The sequence below is a fragment of the Citrus clementina genome, unplaced genomic scaffold (assembly GCF_000493195.1).
Source record: "Citrus clementina cultivar Clemenules unplaced genomic scaffold, Citrus_clementina_v1.0 scaffold_3, whole genome shotgun sequence".
Lineage (NCBI taxonomy): Eukaryota > Viridiplantae > Streptophyta > Magnoliopsida > Sapindales > Rutaceae > Citrus > Citrus x clementina.
This window is the reverse complement of record NW_006262339.1, coordinates 31,570,887-31,590,773: the sequence shown is the minus strand read 5'-3', so window position 1 is coordinate 31,590,773 and position 19,887 is coordinate 31,570,887. Positions and strand designations below refer to the sequence as shown.

The following is a 19,887-nucleotide window of genomic DNA, read 5'->3' as shown; positions in this document are numbered from 1 at the left end:
AATTTGTTTCCTCTTTAAGCTTCTTTTCTCATGAATATTCCCAATATTCCTACAATGAAAAAATATAAAAATTAAGGTAAAAGTTAATATAATAAAATATAATTTAACATAAAATTAATTATGAAAGCATTAAAATAATAGATAAATTATGAGCACATCAAATACCCCCAAACTTAACATTTTGCTAGTCCTCGAGCAAAAACTAAAATAAAAACTACGAAAAGAAAATTCTAACTAAACCACTTTCGCAGGTGATCGCGATTGCATTTAGCGTATGTAACAAGCCTTTAAACCACTAGGCGGCCCTAGTGGACGAGTGATAGTCTCGTGAGGGTTTCCAGTGATGATACCCATAAACATCATCAAAAATTCATCAAAGATTACATAAAGTATATAGCTCAAAGAAAATTAAAAATATTGGCAAAGTTCTAACTTTAATTGAATAGTCAGCCTCATCTTATATTGGATTCCTGTGTTGTGTGTGAATCAATTCAATCAAAACTCATTCTCAAGATCTTCAACATCAACAGCCCTTGTATTGAATAATAAACAGAGTAGGTCAAACTAACCTCATCATCTTGATCTTTTTTTTTTTTCATAGGCATAAATTAGCATTTTCTTTTGATTTTTCTTGAAGCACATGCTTTTTTTTTTTTCATAGGCAGGAGCTTTCACTCTACCTCTTAAGGTAGCCTTCTTCTCATAGTAGATTATCCTCTACATACTGGTGGTACATAGGCCTAAATTATTCAAGGATAGATTCACTCTTAAGGGTTATAGGTAGCTATTTCTGACTATAGTGCCTGGGTAAACTTAAGTACTGTAGAGTCGAGGCAAACAATCATTTACCCAATTTAAAATTCTCAACTTAGGCTGTATCAATCTCAAATCTCAAGTCAAAATTCTGAAAGAATTGATATAAGTGCGCAGGATATTTAAAGAATCGATATAAGTGCGCAAGATATTTAAAGAATCTCAATCAAGACGAAACTAACACAAGAATCAAGTATAAACTAAGACAATATTCATCCCTTTCTAAGAACCATATTCATTTTCAATCATAAACTCATCATAGGCATTAAAATCTCTTTTTTTTTCTTTTTTTGAAAAAAATGAAAACAAATATTCCCACCCCCGAACTTAAAATAAACATTGTCCTCAATGTAAAGAAAAAGAAAAGGAAAAGAGAAACTCCCCCGGTTTTGCACTTGAAGATGTAAAGTTGGAGCTAAGTCGTTGAAAGGCATGTGGAAAGTTGATATTCATCGACCCCCAAACTTGTGTAAAATCCTAAAACAAAACAAAATAAGTAAAAGAAAAGAAAATAAGGAAAGATAAAAATGACAATAATAAAGTTTAGGAAGCTTGGGTTGCCTCCCAAGAAGCGCTTAATTTATAGTCATTAGCCTGACTGTCTTTGGAGAGATTGTTCAAGGAGGCGCGTGGATGCAAGGAGATGATATGGATGGACCTTGCACAAAGTTCTTGCAATTAGGCCTCTTCCCACGAAAATTAGGAGATGAATCTTCATTAATAGATTGCTTATGTATTGTATAAATGTCAGGAGGGTCAGATAGATCTTTATCCTTAAATGATTTGGCCATTTTTCTATCCATGGTGTCTTCTTGGAAACATTCTTTGAGTTCAGTTGGATACTTGATAGGTGTGTACACATTGAAAATGGCTTGCTCATTTTGAACTCTTAAAATCAATTTTCCTTCCTGAACATCAATCAAAGCTCTTCTTGTAGCTAAGAATGGTCGGCCTAGAATGAGAGGTAACTCTATATCTTCAGCCATATCCAAGACAATAAAATCCGCAGGAAATATAAACTTGTCAACTTTTACAAGCATATCCTCAATTATGCCTCTTGGGTACTTTATAGATCTATCTGCCAATTGTAGGGTAACAGTTGTTGCTTTAAGTTCACCCAAACCTAATTTCTTGAAAATAGAAAAAGCATCAAATTAATGCTTGCACCTAAATCACACAAAGCTTTATCAAAATAACAATTTCCAATAGTGCATGAAATATTAAAACTCCCTGGATCTTTCAGCTTTGGTGGCAATTTATTTTATAAGATGGCGGTGCAGTCCTCAATCAGCATTACAGTTTCATGCTCCTCAAGTTTCCTCTTGTTGGACAACATTTCTTTCATAAATTTGGCATAAAGTGGGCATTTGTTCCAAAGCATTTGCAAAAGGAATGTTAATATGCAATTTCTTAAACACATCAAGAAATTTTAAAAATTGCTTATCTATGTTATTTTTCCGGAGACGCTGAGGAAAAGGGATTGGAGGAACATAGGCCTTGACCGGTGTTGCTAGTTTAGGTTGTGGTATTTCTGAACTTGCTGCCTTTGAAACCTTAGTGGTGTCTTCAGTTTGTTCTTTATCAACTTTCTTTGCTTCTTTTTGCGGCTCATCAAGTTGTTTACCACTCCGAAGTATAATTGCATTAACTTGCTCCTTTGGATTTGTCTCGGTGTTGCTTGGCAGAGAGCCATGTTGTCTACTGGATAGCAAGTTTGCAATCTGACCTATTTGCACCTCAAGGTTCCGACTTGATGTAGCTTGATTCTGAAATGTTATTTCTGTTTTGGTCATGAATTGAGACATATTTGTTGTAAGCTTAGTAAGAGCATCTTCTAAATTTGACTCATTCTCTTCTTATTAGAACCTTGAAGGTGGCTTCAATGTATTTTGAGTGTTGTTCTATGACAAATTCGGGTGGTTTCTCCAGCCAGGATTGTAGGTATTAGAATATGAGTTATTTTGTTGCCTCTGGAAGTTTGCCACATAATGAGCTTGTTCAGCAGATGACGACGCAAAAGGACTTCCAACTTGGCAGTTGACACTGGTATGGTTCCCTCCGTATAATTCACACATTTGAGTTTGAATAGCACTGACATTTAGGTGCTCCATCTTATTAGATAAAGCAGTCATCTGTGCAGATAAAGCAGTGACAACATCAACATTATGGGCTCCTATAATTTTCCTTGGCATTGATCGCTCTGAAGTCCACTAGTAATTGTTGGATGCCATCTCCTCCAATAATTCATAAGCTGCTTCTGGTGTTTTTCTCATTAACGTTCCTCTTGCTGCAGCATCAATCATTGTTCTGGTATTGGATCCCAAACCATTGTAAAATGTCTGCACCTGAGGCCAAACTGGTAGACCATGATGTGGGCATTTTCTTAGTAGGTCTTTGTATCTTTCCCACGCTTCATATAATGATTCCATCTCGAACTGAGCGAAGGTTGTGATGTCATTTCTCAACTTAGCTATTTTTGCTGGAGGAAAGTACTTCACTAAAAACTTCTGCGCTAAACCATCTCATGTAGTGATTGTTCCAGCAGAGAGTGAGTTCAACCACTCTTTTGCTTTATCCCTCAATGAAAATGGAAAAAGCCTTAGCCTGATGTCATTGTCTGAAGCACCATTTTGCTTAAATGTGTCACAAATTTCTAAGAAAATTGCAATATGAGCATTTGGATCATCATTTGGCATCTCAGCAAATTGAACTGAAGTCTGAATCATCTGGATTATGGCTGGCTTAATCTCAAAATTATTGCTTGAATGGCAGGGCGTGCAATGCTTGAGCGAGCACTATTAACTGTAGGCACAACATAATCTCTTAAAGGTCTCGCATCCTTATTTCCCTATAATGCTTCGTCAGCCATGATTAATTGTTGCTCCTGTAAAACTTCTCTTCTTTCTTTATTAAGCTTTCGACACGTACGTTCAATCTCTAGATCAAAAGGTAATAAATCAAAACTTCTTGAACGTCTCATAAAATTAGATAAGAAAACGAAAATTAAAATAAAAACAATAAAAATAGAATTCAAATTAAACTAAGGTTAGTTGGTATCGATACTAATTCAAACAATCCCCGGCAACGGCGCCAAAAACTTGTTGTGTAAATTAGCAAGTGTACTAGTCGGCACAAGTAATATAATGAAGAGTAGAGTATCGTCCCACATAGATTGTATATCCTATTAGTTACCAAAATTATTCTAACCCTAATTTATTTGAACAATCGAATAAGCGAATTTAAAATAAAATAAAATAAAATAAAATAATTAAAAATTAAACAAAGATGCAGACAGTAATAGAAATCACCAAGAGATTAAGACACTAGGATATCCGATTTCACCATAATCAATCCAATTTAATCCTCCATTTATGCTATTAAAATTTACTACCCATGTTGACAGTGAGTTTCCCTAATCCATTCAATATCCTCTCTCGAGTAATATTAAAAATGCATTCACACATTAACCCACTATATCTCTATGTGAATTTAAAAGTGCAAAGATTCATTAAGCTCCATGGAAATTCTTAGAAAAACTGCACGAATCACGTTGGCACATCTCTGTCTTTCGTTCAATTCATGGCATCCATTACACAGAGCAAAAATGCATAAATATCCTCTCGGTCTCATTATGTATCCTCAAATCATTCAAATATTGGCCAAATATTTAAAAGCATTAAGCACAATAATGAACACTCAACCATGGAATAATAAATTAAAAATAACATAAATTTATGGAATTAAATCTTCATAATTAGGCTACATCGTAGCCCTAGTAAATCAATTAGTTCATAGGAATATAAAGAGAATTCATTAATTTAATTGGAAACATTCAAGCAAGATAATAGAGAAGAGAGAAAGAAAAACTCAAGAATTAATGTGTCTTCCTTCTGCTCCAAATTATTCCTGCTGCTCTCAGTTTTGCTCAAAACTTGTGGCTGCTGCTCTATTATTTTTTTCTCTTGGCTTCAATTCTTCTTGTGCGGCTGCCTTTCTATAGCTTTTGCTTCCGCTTGGCTTTTCCCTTTTATAATGTTGTGGCTTCTTCCAAATCCTTAAATGAAAAGGATTTCAAAACAAAACAAATCCAGCCCACGAATCCTTAAATCAAAGGATTTTTAAAACAGAACAATTCTAGCCACCTTTTAAGCCCATCCAGGTGACTGGTAAAGTTTAATTGGCCAATTTTCAAATTAATTCTTTAATGCTCCCCCACTTGCTGCCATATTTGTCAACCAAATATTCAATGCTTCCCCCACGTGTTGCATGCATGATGATTAAATTCAATCATCCTTGATTTGGCTTTTTATTTCTTTCCCTCTTGCCTCTACATTATTTCTATTATACTCCAATTTGTTTCCTCTTTAAGCTTATTTTCTCATGAATATTCCCAATATTTCTACAATGACAAAATATAAAAATTAAGATAAAAATTAATATAATAAAATATAGTTTAACATAAAATTAATTATGAAAGCATTAAAATAATAGATAAGTTTATTTTGTTTAAGCAAAACATTGTGCAAAATTACACCACTAAACGAAAAGCTTCGGCACTCTAAGAAATGCCCAAATATGTCTTTCTTGAACAGATGCAGCTGTTGTTTTGTTAATTTTCGCTCGTTAGCTTTTACAACTGTAGAAAAGTTACACATGCTCGAAATTCACCTCGGGAAGTGATCGGCATAAGCTAACTTCATCCTGCTTAATTCGTTTCTTGATACCTCTGATTTCGCCATGTATCTATAATATTTTTAACATTATTAGATTACATTTATAATAAAATAATAGGGAAATTAACTTCACGTTAAAAAAAAAATGTAATTTGGTGCGACAGGCTGCCTGTCTCACCTGTCGAGTACGCGACGTGCGACAGGCTGCCTGTCTCACCTGTTGAGTACGCGACGTGCGACAGGCGCCGGCGCTAGCGCCTGTCGTTCGCGTGAGATCGCGCGATGTTTGCTACCCATCGTGCAAGTTCGCACACAAATCGCACCCAAAACAACAACCACTACTACAAGCACCACCACCACCACCATTATTCTCAAACTAAAACCACTATTATTCTAAAATTTCATTTTTAATTAATGAAATATAAATAAAATGGCTAACCTAGGTTTTGTTGAAGTTGAATAATGAATCTTGTTGATTTTCTTCGCCGTAGAAGGTAGATCGGATGCCAATGATGGGTGGAGCCACTGCCGACGATGGGTGAAGTTGTTGCCGACTATGGGTGTTCTTGGCTCTAAGAGAGATTACGTGAAAGAGAGAGTCTTGGGGGAGAGATGTGAGAGGGGCATTTTGGTCTGAAAATTTTACTTTTGGCTAATGTTGATAGAAATTAGTTTGTGGGGTTAAAATTGAAAAATCATAAAATTTTGTGGTTATTTGCGTAAATTTCTCGGCAAAAAACCGGTATAACCGATTTTAACCGGTTAATATAATAAAATTAAAATTTCATTTATTTTTAATGTGAAAATTTTATTAAAAAAAAGATAAATATGTAATTAAATGACGCAAAAGATTGTAATAATTTTAAATTTATAAATAATACAAGAAACCACAAAAATAATATAGTTTACGTAAAAAAGAGATATATTCCCACTTATTTTGTCACATTCCAATATTTGCAGTGCATGTTTAAAGTTTACTTTTAAAATTCATATTTTTTGTTAAGATTTATCTAAATTTTGGTAACTTATTTTAACTCATTTACCCACTAACATTTGGTTCCATATTTTCACTTTTTTCATTAAATTCTAACTTTTTAAGTGGATATTTAGGTTTATTTTTTATATCTTTACATTCCATTAGACTTTATCTAGTTTTTGGTAAGTTGTTCCAACTTATTTTTCCACCACCTTTTGGTACTATATTTTTAGTCTTTTTATCGAATTCCAACATTTTGCGTAAATATATTAGGTTCCGTTTTTAGGTCCTTATTTTCTAAAATTTTTTATCAAATTGTTTATAAGTTGTTCCAACCTAGGGGTTAACCTCTTCAGCTCTTATTCCCGCCAAATTTTGGTTCGATATTCCTACTCTTTTTATTGAATTACAGTATTTACGTGAATGTTTCAAGTTTATTTTTCAGATCTCCATTTTTCATTAGAATTTATCAAATTCACATCATGTCATTCCAACTTATGGGTTATGCTCTTCCACTCCTTTTCCCACCATTTATTGGTTCTATATTCTTGCTCTTTTTATTGGATTCCAACATTTGGGTAATTATATCAAGTTTTGTTTTTAGATCCTAAATTTTTCGTTAAAATTTATCAAATTCTTTGTAAGTTGTTCTAACTTTTGGGTTAATCTCTTCAACTCTTTTTCTCACTAAATTTTGCTTGACAGTTGGGAGACGTTAGTGGTGTCAGTGTAAATTCAACGTTGAATGAGAATTTGTAGAAGTCAATCGGAATTCAGTCCTTATTATTCTTCTATTGTTTTCTTGTTTACTCTTTAAACTTGGGGACATATTTAATGGCTAAAACTCTTTTGTTTATTTTACTTTCACAGATCATAAACAAATTTAATTGTGGTTGAGTGATAGATAATCTTGATGGTTTCTTGACTAAATTTATATGTTGCTGCATGTTTGATATAACATTTTGTTTTGGTAAAGCTTATTCTATTCATTATTTCAGTTGACCACCCATTTAATGATACAAGCTAAAAAAGAGCCACAAAATAGCCTGGTAACCCTTAACGCAATGTCAAAATCCATGGCTATGAGAACTCTTAAGAAGTTCTCTTGCCATAACTTGAAGTTAGATCCATTTAGCATAAGAATAAAATTATTGTTGGTAGTAATATTAGCAGGAGTCATAATTGAACAAAGAATAATAAACAAACAAAACAAGCTTATATAAGTGTCAAAAAACAAAATTCAAACAAATATAACCCCATCTCAAGATACTAGATACTCCATTAATATTTCGTCTTTAGACAAAATATTAACCTGTAAGTGATATCTTACCGTAATAATCAAACACTAATAATAAGAACATATCAAACAATAAATCTCCCATTGGGCGGACTTATTGTTCACATATAAAACTAAATAATCATCAAGTGTTTATTACCACAAGTGCAGATACAATTTTTTAAATATGGACCTTCCTTTAGGTTGAATGATATTCAGAGAAATTACATACACATAGTTGTTTATCTTCCAAAACAAATTAACTTCCAGAAGAGAAAACACTTTAGTAACAGGTTGCTTGGATTAATCCATCTTAAAATTTATATAATATTTGAATTTAAAATTGTAACCAAAATTACCTTTAGAAAAAAGTAGGTCAAAGTCAAATTCAAATAGAAGGATCAATTGTCAATTATTGACCAGTCAACCATTGATTGGGTTAGAGCTGGATGAGTCAGGTGAACCTCATCTAGATCCTAAACCAGCTCCAAATCCCTCAAAACTATAATAGTTTTTTAAAGAATTTTAAATAAAGCCTTTGGACTATAAAATAAACTTTCTAGGGTAAACCTTAATTATAAATTTTAATCTATTAAGCCCAATCTCTATTGGATCTAACACTAAGATTCATTGAGCCTGAACAAATTTAGGACTTAAATGAAAGTCTTCTTAACTATTTTGCCGAAAAAGAATTTTTTATAGAACCTTAGGGACCTCCAAGATATAAAGCATAGAGCCCTAATTGCATATTTTCCTTTTCTTCTTCCTGCCTTAGGTGACCGCCACTTTAACCAAGTTAACTCGGTGTAGTGACAGCGGTTGGCTTGCTAGTGCAGCCCATGGCCACGTCTTGCTTGGCCGGAAGTCATCCCCCCTCCTTTCTTTTTTCTATTTCTTTGGTGTCACGGTCTAGGCTGCAGCTTTTACTTAACTAATCCGTAGCTTGCTTGATGGCACCATCTTACGACTAAATCTTGCCTAAATGCCAACGGTGGCAGTGGTTGTCGCCAACCTAAATTTTAAAAATCGAATATATTGAAATCGAATTTCATAATATTTTTGGATTTTCTGAATATATATTTTAATTCTCATTTTGTTCTCAAATTCAATAATAACATAATTATTAAATTCGAGAACACCAAAGATTTAATCATTAATCGAAAAGAAATTTGATTCTCACTGATTCAACATGAAAAGGCCCTAATGCCACTTGTTAGAACAATAAATTCGTTGGTAAAAACTATTACCTATAATCTAGGAACATTTATGTTGTATCACCAAGAATCAATAATAAATTATTCATAAGCGTACCTGAATCCATAATGCATTATTATTCTTTAGAATCGTGTGATATGCCTTCCAAATCAATATATTCTCCTAGAGAATCCTTTAATTTTCTATGTGCACTCTCTTTAATGATGGGATGTCAGAAGAGAATAAAACGTTATGTTTGATTTAAGGCTCATAACCACTTATATAGATAACTTTTCTTGTTGTTTTTAGGCATTTCTATTTCATCCCATCATGGAATCCAAAATATAGATAATATTAAAGGCCCACATCTTATTAGATACATTAAAACTCAAATTACCAAAAATCTTAATAGATCATTTTTAATTGAGCTTAACCGTATATAATAGTCCACAACGCATAATTATTCATATATAAACCCAATATTAGATTAAGGATCCAATCATGCAAGTGATAACTCTATGAAATGAAAGTTATCATGGTACTTTTAGAATTGAATCAGTAATACTTAGAGAGTAAATGACATGTTTTTATTGCATTTTAATTATATTTTGCATGAACATCCATTTTAATTTATTTTTAATAAATTTTGTTTGATTTAGAATAATTTGTGTGCTTAGATCATATGCATAATTATAGGTGACCGGAAGCTCTAATTTCAAGGAGGAATGCTGCTGCAATAGGCTTACAAAAATAAGGAAATAACTTAGCTATAGAAGAATTGAAATAAGTTTGGAACAATGCAGATGTTGAAGCCATTATTGTAGCACTGTTGATGTAGCACCCTTGCTGTAGCAATCCTGGAGCATTGATCGAGAAGATTTCGCGCGAGATACTTAGAAGATTGCGATATGGAGTTTCCAAAAATGGAAGATACGCACCCTAGACTTCCGATTGCCCTAATTTTGAGTTATAAAAGGAGCGCACACACAAAGAGAAAGAGAGAGTTGTCACACAAAGGAAAACCCGCAGAGAAAAACAAAAGAAAAACAGAAATCAAGAGAGAGATTGAAGGCTGACAGAGGAGAAATTGCAAAAATCAAACGGAAATCAGTTTTTCTTATTATCTTATTGTTTTCTATTTATCTATGAGGATGTATTTGATGGCCGAAACTATTTTCTTTACTGTTTTATCGCAAATCATGAACTAAATTTTATTGTAGTTGAGCAATAAATGATCTTAATAGATGTTTGACTGATATACACATGTTGCTATATGTTTGCTATATCATTTTGTCTTAATTATATTTATTTTAATCCTTATTTCAATTGACTACTCATTTAGAGATACTAGCTAAGAAAAAACCTCAAAAAGGTCTGACTTAGTGGATCTCATTAAGACAATACTTAGTTTTAGATTCGATTTCCCAAGTTGAGTAAAATTCAATTTGAATAGAGTCATGTTTGATGTAAAATTAGTAATAAACTAGACATAGGGATTCACCTTTTAGGGTAAATGGAACCCAGATCATTTAATATTATATTTAATGTTGGCGTAACAATTAGTCACTACTAGGTTGCATTAGATATAAGATATTCAATAGGCGACAACTGAGGATACATGAGGGATTATGTCCAGTTTTATAGTAGATGTTGCAGCAAGGTACTGTAATTGAAAGATAGTCAATGCCATTAAGAGAGTTTATTCACTTAACTACTCTATTCCCATTGATTACATCCTTGTGTTTGACGTGAGATTTTTCTTTATTGCATTTTCATTTTAATTCATTCATTAGTTTCATTAGTTGCTTTATTTTCAATTAAAACAAAACTACACTGTTAAAATTACTATAGCAAGTCTGATAACATCAGTACATGTAGAGACGATCTGAATACTCTTCAGTATATTGTTTGTTGTGTGCACTTTCACATTGACACTAATAGCATTAGAAATTGTACACACCAACAGGATTAAAGATCCAACATAAATTTTCTCGCAGCTTTCCAACTTCTACAGGAGCGTTGAGTTCCCTTGAGTCACTTCACCTTCACAGGAACCACCTTTCTGGAGCAATTCCTTTGTCTTTACAAAATGGTACACACTTCGAAGTTCTTGACCTGAGGGAAAATGCGTTTATTAGAGATGTTCCAAAATGGATCAAGAAAAGTCTTCTGTCCATAATAATTCTCAACCTTCATTCAATCAATTCCATGGCCTTTTTCTGCAGGAGATTTGCCATTTGCAGTATTTGCAGATACTAGACCTTTTTGGTAACAACCTCTCTGGACCCTTATCGCCATGTATCAGTAACTTGACTGCCACGGCCATAGTATATGAATATGTAGACAATTATATATAGTTTATTAGTGGTTTTCCAGGAGGTAATATCTAGAGGGCGTTATTTATGATGAAAGGCAAAGCATTTGAATATAGTACCAATCTTAATGTACTAAGAGTCATAGAGCTTTCAAAAAATAATTTCTTAGGAGAAATTGCGAAGGGAGTGACAAATCCTGGAGCATCACAAACATTGAATTTGTCTCAAAATTCATTTAGTCGAACAATTCCTGAAAGTATTGGTTCTATGAAATCATTGGAATCCATTGATTTCTCTGCTAACCAGTTATCCAGTGCAATTTTGCAAAGTCTTTAGGCTATCACATTTTTTAGTTACTTGAACTTATCCAACAACAACTTGACTGGAGAAATTCCTTCAGGTATTCAGCTACAAGGCTTTCATCAATCTCGTTTTGCAGGTAGCGAACTTTGTGGAGCTCCTTTTCCAAAATGTCTGTAGAAACATGACAAAGAAAATGGAAGGGAAGGAAATGAGCATGAAGTTGAAATGGTTTTATGGAAGCATGGTACTTGGTTTTGTGTTGGGCTTTTAAGGTGTAGTAGGCTCTCCTCTGTTTTTGTGTAGAAGATGGATATACACATACTATGGTTTCTTGAATCAGCTCTACGACAGATTGTACATTTTCGTTCTAAGAATATGTCACCAACAGGTTTTGTAATTATCTTTGTATTTGCAGCTATGTTGTTTCATATATATTCATATATGTAAATATACAGCAGAAGAATCATAAGGGGGAAAAAAAGCCACGTTTAATAAAAAGTTCAAAAATATCAAATGTCGATTCAAAATTTGTAAGGAGTATAGATTGTCCACTTTGCTCTTAATGATGATTAAATTTTTATGACTTTATAAGGGTAATTTATTCATTTAAGATGATGATGTTATACACGTATAAAATGTCGAAAATTGATACTCTTTTAAATATTGGGTGGAACATGTCAAAAGTTTGTGAGTATTTTAGAACTTGCATCAAACATTAGCAAATTTCTCTATAAATAAATTTGGAGTTAAATAGTAATAAATCGCTAGGAAATATTGTCCAGTTCGAGCCATGCAGTGGGAGCTCATTTCTCTTATCTAAAGATTTAAATATAGAGACGATATTTCTTTGATATTAGTGGGAGTAGATTTTTGAATTATTGTTTCTATAATGTGTACTACAAATCATTTGTATGTGATCAATATGTGGATTGTATATTTATATTTTTTGAAAAGGAAATGGTTGCATTTTACAAAAATGATTACTCTATAATGTTGTATGTATTTTTACAATGTTGATAGTGGGATTATTGTGGACCCTTAAATTTAAGTGTTTTAATCTTAACCATTCATTTAATATAATTTAATATAATGATGATTAACTAATTAATTAAAAAGTTTTAATTTCTTTAACTAACCTAAATTAAAAGGTTTTAATTTCTTTAACTAACCTATGTACATCCACTTTTTATTAGTAACATTTCATCAATTTAAATTCCTTATCATCTAACAAATACAATAATCAGATACAAATAGTTGTCAATATAAATATTACTAATTCAAAGAAAATTAATTAATTACATCCAATCAATATGTAGTAGTGAATTCAGAATAATACACAAACAAATTACTTAAACTTCAGCAACTGCGAGAGAAAACACACAAAGTTCTATGACAATGATATTGATACAAAATATTTTTTGCTCATTGGAATCTAAATTGCTAGAGTAGATCTCTTATTGCACAAACCTTGGAACATGATTCTTGTTACTATGCAAGCATAACACAAGACTAATTGCAGCTTAACTGCAACCTCTAACTTTTAGAAACCACTTTATATTTCAACTATATTTGAATATAGCATTTTTATTTAAAAGAAGATGCAGCGTATAAGCATTATGTAATGAAGTTTTCTTGCATAAGTATTATGTAATGAAGTTTTCTTGCTTAATGTGATGTTAAGAATTCAATGTCAAATAAAATAACTTGAGATATTTTATCGTATCTCTTGTTATTGTTAGTTTAAAATTTAAAATTACCCTTTAATTGGTTTATTAACTGGTTATATTATTATAAAAATAATTAAAAAAAATTATTAATAGAAATAATAAGTAACATTGATTAGATCTAATTGCATATACTTTTCACATTATTAATGCTGTAGGAATATTAGAACATCATAGAAGGACCTTTACAAAAATAAAAATATAAAAAGAAATTCATCAGGGAAGCTAGATGGCTCGAGCTCCAATTATTTAACACCCGAAGCCCATAAAAAAAACCCACCAGAGGAGAAGCCCACTGATCTGAACCACCGCCGACTGACCTGAACCAATCAAAAGGGCACGTGGCGACACGAATCTTATCCATCATACTCTCTTTCTGCCGAAGCTTACTTCACATGCAGAATCGTTTGACGTTATTGGGGCAAAATTTGAGGTAAAAAGTTCTCGAAGAGTAAGATGACGAAAAGACCGCGTCATCATAAGGTACTGTCTCATTTGATTTCGTAGTGCTGGTTTTGTTTTTGTTTTGTTTTTATGACATTGAATTATTTATTTTATTTTTTTTATAGGATTTGTTGAGTGAACCACCGGATGATATTCTTGTTAATATTATATCTTGCTTACCTCTTAAGGAAACTGAAAGGACCGATGTTCTTTCAAGTAGGTTGAAATTTTGTGGAGTCTTATTACTTGTCTTAACTTTGATTCCTCAAACTCAGCTTTATATTCAAGCACAAGGTTAGCGGATAGGGAAAAGCCCAAATACACAACCGATGAATAAATTATTAGAATTGCATAGAGGCTCGATCATAGGTGAGCTTGATATACATTTGGATTTTGATATTGATTCTCATGATAATCGTGAATTTTGCGTTACTTGCCACAAGTTTGATCGAAGGGGGTTCAGAAGTTTGAGTTGAACCTGCCACAAGTTTTGGCTTCAAAGAGTCCGCTTCATATCATCAAATTTCCACTAGATTGCAATGTCAACCTTAAAAGCCAGTGTGATTTGTCTACTATAAAGTCTCTAAGATCTCTGTCTACGTGGTGTGTATGCTGGAGTCCAACTACTGTACTTGTTGATGAAATGAAATTCCTATTTCTTGTTCCAAAAAATTAATAATAATAATAATAATAATAGGTAGAGGAAGCCTGTGAGAGAAAGTTGCCCTGGATATTTTCTGCATTTTATATGACTGTTGAGGATTTTTAGAGTTTTACTTAATCAGTTGTATTATTTCCTCAACCAGGCAATGTGTGGTTTCAACATGTTAACGTTAGTGTTTTGATCATTGCAGTCTTGTTCAAGTGTCCATAAATTTGTAAAGGCAAAGACATCAGATTCCTAAATATACTCTTGAAAACACCTCAAAGTGGTCGAATTGTGTGCTTTTAATGGGTGTGCAATTGAACCAGAGATTTGGTAGAAAATGTACCAAAATTTCTGGAGACTATGTTAGCTCAAGGCACTCAAATTATATTCCTTAAAATGTAACCAATTTCTTTTTTATTTTTTTATTTTTTTATTTGATTGTGCATATCAGACTTTAATCTCTTCTAATTGTTAATGAAAACACTAAGATTTTCCCACTCTGAGGTTTTGGGTTATTATCCATTTTAGCTTTACTGATTTTGATTTTCTAAGTTTAAGCCTGTCTAAGCTTTATGCACAAACAACTGTTTATTTACAAAGTTTGTTTGGCTGAAGGGGAGAGAAGCTCTTGGACCAAAGATGGTGATAACCGTATACAGACTGATGTTATCTACAACAAATTCACAGGCCATGTCTTTCAGCTTCACCTTCAAAATCCTAATTCTGTGAGTTTTCGATAACGATGATGACAAATCTGACATTGGTATTTCATATGATATGATGTCAATACTAGGTAGTAAGGTAAATCCTTATTTCTTAACTTTGAATTACTTGGACTTTGTCAATAACAATTTCGAAGGAATTTAGATTCCTAAATTTCTTGATTCCGTAAGCAGTTTTGGATACCTTAATCTCTCTCAAGCAGGATTTATGGGTTTAATTCCCTCTTCAACTTGAAAACCTTTCCAAACTGCAATACCTTGACTTAAATCAAGTTTTTATGGAGAGGCTGTATGTACAAAACTTGAAGTGGCTATCTGGATTCTGGACTTTCTTGTTGGAATACCTTGATTTAGAACCTTGGCGAAGCCTCTGATTGGTTGGTCGCCATGAACAACCTCACTTGTCTAATCATATTAAAATTGTCATAATTCACTTGTCTAATCATATTAAAATTGTCATAATGCAAACTCCTTCACTTTCATATAGTACCTTGTTCCAATTTCTCATCTCTAATCACACTTCCTCCTTACAACAGCCACTTTGATAAATATTTGATTCCTAGTTGGGTTAGGGGTCTTTGTGACTCAATCCATCTCTGGTCGTACTTGCTCATCAAAGTTGGAATAAATCTGTTTGTACAACCATTTCGAAATTGAAGAATTGAAATCAAGTGAACTCAAGTTTTGAAATCCTTCAGGAATTGGACCTTGGTAGTCAATGCTGTGTAAATTTAGAAAGTCTGAGAGTCAGTTTGGGAATGCTGTAAATTTTAAATAATTGTTGTTAATTGTGCTGTAAAAATAATTAGTTGTGAAGAGAATTAGTTGAGTGTTTGATAAATTTTGTTTTCAGAAATACTGTGAGTTTTGAAAACAGTTATAAATGTTTGGTAAATCTTATTGTTAAACTGTTAAGAGAAAATAAATGGCTAAAATGTACATAATATAAGATAAAATTTACTTATACATATAAAAATAAGTACATACAATATTTTTATTTGTGTATTATAATAATTTTAACTAAAAATAAAATTTATAATGTATTGATTTTATTTTTTATTTTCATCTTAAAACAATTGATAATTAAATTTATAATATAGTGAAACAAATTTAATAATAATTCGAACAATAAATTGATATTAATAAATTTATTTGATGAATTATAATAACAATTTATTAAAATATTGATTTTATTTTCAATTTGAACAAGCATAATTTTGAGTTTAGGTAATAATTTTAAGGATATTTATGGAATTGTATTAAAGGATAAAATTGATTATCAAAATTAGAATATAAAAGTTACTCTATCCCTGCTTTTTAAAATCAGATGTAGGAGAGGCTAATTTTGACAAAAGTGATTTTAATTTTTTTTACCAAATAATAAAATTACCTTTTAGATTTTCAAAATCACTTTTAAACCTTTCAAAAGCAATCCCAAATGAGTCCTAAAAAACGATGATCCGAAACTTGACTAGGAATCAAATATTTATCTAAGGAATTGTAGTGAAGATCAAGTGTGACCAGAGAGGAAAAGTTGGCACTAGGTATCACAGGAAAGTGATGGAGTTTACATAGTGACCATTTTTTTAACACAATTAGACTTGCAAAATTGTTTTTGACGAGCATGAACCAGAGGGTTTCCCAAGGTTCACACATCTTAAATCAAGGTGCTTCAACAACGAAAGACTCTGATAACCTCTTTAAATTCTGTACATACAAGCCCCCATAAAAACTTAATTGAGGTCAAGATTTTGCGAGTTGGATATGTTTCCTGGTTGAGAAGGAATTGAAATTCCTCATGGAACCAAGAAATATAGGAATCAAATGGTAACCAGATTGTTATAGCTGAAGTCTAAGTAAATCAAATGCTTTAAAGCAAGCACAAAGAAGGATTTATCTTACCGCCCAGAATTGGCATCATATTACACACAAAATTAACCAACGTCAGATTCGCCATCATCCATATGAGAGCTTCCATTGCACAAGTTAACTTTGACAGTTGCCATTGCTTAGTTGGATTGTCCAAGCAGACACTTTATGGTAAAATGGGTATGTTGGGATATAGGCTATGTTTGGGAGCTTGGATTAAGAGTAAGATTGGATTGATTTTGAGATTAATTATTTATCTTATATTTGGCAAGCTCTACTTTGGATTAGATTATGGGACTAAATTTAAATTTAGTCTTAAGATCATGGGATTAGCAATCCCAATTGAAACATGAATTTAGTTAAGATTAACTTTAAAAATAATTGTCTATTTAATTAATTATTACTTGAATATCTAATGTAGTACTTAATTTAATAATCACTATATTAAAGGTAATCATGAAAATTAATAATATCAGTAATTTGTTTCTTTTATATTATTTGCTAACTTTTCGATAAAATAAAATGTATTTAAAATATTTAAAATAAATAATGAAATATTTTTTAATTTAATTTATATTTTTTTATTATAATTGGATTGGCTAATAACTAATTTTTTATATATTTAATTTTAATTAACTATCTTTTAAATAAATATTAATAATTGTTTTATTAGTAAATATTCATAAATAATTCATATTTATATTTAAATGTCAATTTAATTTCATTCAAATATAATTTAATATAGTCTAATGTAATATTGTACCAAACATAAGACAATAATATATAATCCAATTAAATCTAATCTAATCCAATCCTAATAATTAAAAGCTAATTTCATTATTATGTATTCTAAGATGTTTTAAGAAAATATATGTTTCCTTGATGACTTTTATAATTGATTTGCTTATTGCTTCAAAATTTTTCTTACGGACACTTTGAATGGTATTTTTTTTTCAATTAGCAAAATAATTATATATTATATAATTTTTCTTACAGACATTTTGAAGCAATTAACAATAAAATATAGGGAAAAGGACATCTAATCATCTAAGGTTTAGAAAAATGATCATATAAACCCCAAATTTTTATCAGGGACACTAATATTATTTTTTAATTATAATACTCTTTGTATGTAGTAACTAAAAAATTAAACTTTAAATTTTTTTAATAGACAAAAATATAAGTTAAATTGTTAATTTGTCTAGTAGACTAATAATATAAGAATATTTTAGTATATAAAATAATTTTTAAATGTAAATTATTAAATTTATTTTAATAATATATGTGTATTTATTATAAAAGTTTTAAACATATCTTTGGGTTAAATAGATTTTATAATTAATAAAATATATCTCATGTATTAATAATATTAAAATTATTTTATATAATATAAAATTAATTTAAATTTTTATATATTTATTTTAATATTATGTTTTTTGTTTATTATACAATTTAGTTCAATATATATAAGATTGTAAAGTATTAAAATATTTTTTTAAATATTGAAATTAATTTAAAATATATATATAACATTTATTTGAAAAATATATTTATATTTATGAGAAAACATTGGCATTAATCTTTTTGAGTTAATAGAGTAAAAAAAATATTATAGTTATAAGAGAGATCTTGATTTTTCTTATTTAAATTTTGGGTGTGTAAGTATTCTTTTTCTAAAAATACATATTGTAGGTCCTACAGCTTGTTCCTACTAGAAACTCCGCCTTTATGATATTTATATGAGGTTTCAGGAAATCTCGTTGGCTATTACCTTGCTTCAATGTTTCTAAAACATTTTATTGGTCTCATCGTTGCCGTCTCAAAATACAGAAATCACCAAGAAAGCTGTCAGAGAATATACCCCAAGCCAAATAAAATTGAAATGAAAAAATTATTAGATTTTTAATTTTATTTCAACCGTCTCCCTCGAAAGCCTAAAATTAAAATTAAACTCCTCCTCACTCATACGAACAATTTTCAAATCGTAAGTCTCGTGCACCGCTCCAAAAGAATTTAATAATATGCAGTTAAACCAAACAACACATATAGCTTCTTTTAGTTTCATATATATACATGTGAAAGGTTACCTCTCAGAATTCAATATATTGCTATTTCTGAAGAAAATATGAAGAAAATGGGAAGTCCGAAGGTAACTTCAAATTTCAGCATTTTTAAGAAATATGACTTAGTAAGATCCTTTCTTAAATTGTTCTCTTGTCTTAGTGCCAACTAATTTAGTTAATAAAACTTTTTGAATTGATTAAAAAAAAAAAAGTCTGCAGTTCAAACCACACTTCCCACTTATATAGTGGAAAAGTAACAAGTAAGCTAAGCTTATCAAGAGAGGAGGAAAAAAATTAAAAAAAAAAAAAAAAAGGCGCAAGAGACCCATCATTACATTAATTGAAAGTATCTACCTTGCAACTGTTGCAACGCAATACTAATTTTGTCTTTTGTAATGTTAAATTTTATTTAATTCCTTAACTTTTTTTTTTTTTACACAATATATTTATAAGTTTATGTGTTTTGATTGGTAACCTTTGAAAAAGTAATTTCATTTTATTTGATATTACATACTTTTTTTTCATTTACAATTTATTTATAACTTTGTGTACTTTTACTGATGACCTTCTTAAATGTAATTTTATTTTATTTAACATTAATAGTTTTTTGGAAGAATAAATATAATAATAAGCCTATGACTAAATAATATTAAATAAAGTAAAATAAATAATTTTTTATTTTTAATAAATAAACAATATTTAAATTTTATTCTTTTAAATAAAATAAATAATATTAAAAAATAATATTTATTTTTTTAAGTCTCATTGCTGATTGACATATAAATTTGAAACAATTCATATTTATGTGTTAAAAATTTTACAAACTTTTTTTTATTTCTTATATCCTAGGAGTTATTGTTTTATCC

At 30.7% G+C, this 19,887-nt stretch overlaps 1 non-coding gene across 1 annotated transcript; it reads left to right on the top strand.

Annotated features, from left to right (window-relative positions):
• The first annotated feature begins 3,174 nt into the window (after nt 1-3,174).
• Nucleotides 3,175-3,281, top strand: LOC112100447. The gene has a single exon (XR_002906819.1). It is a non-coding gene; the product is annotated as a small nucleolar RNA R71 (small nucleolar RNA).
• The last annotated feature ends 16,606 nt before the right edge of the window (nt 3,282-19,887 follow it).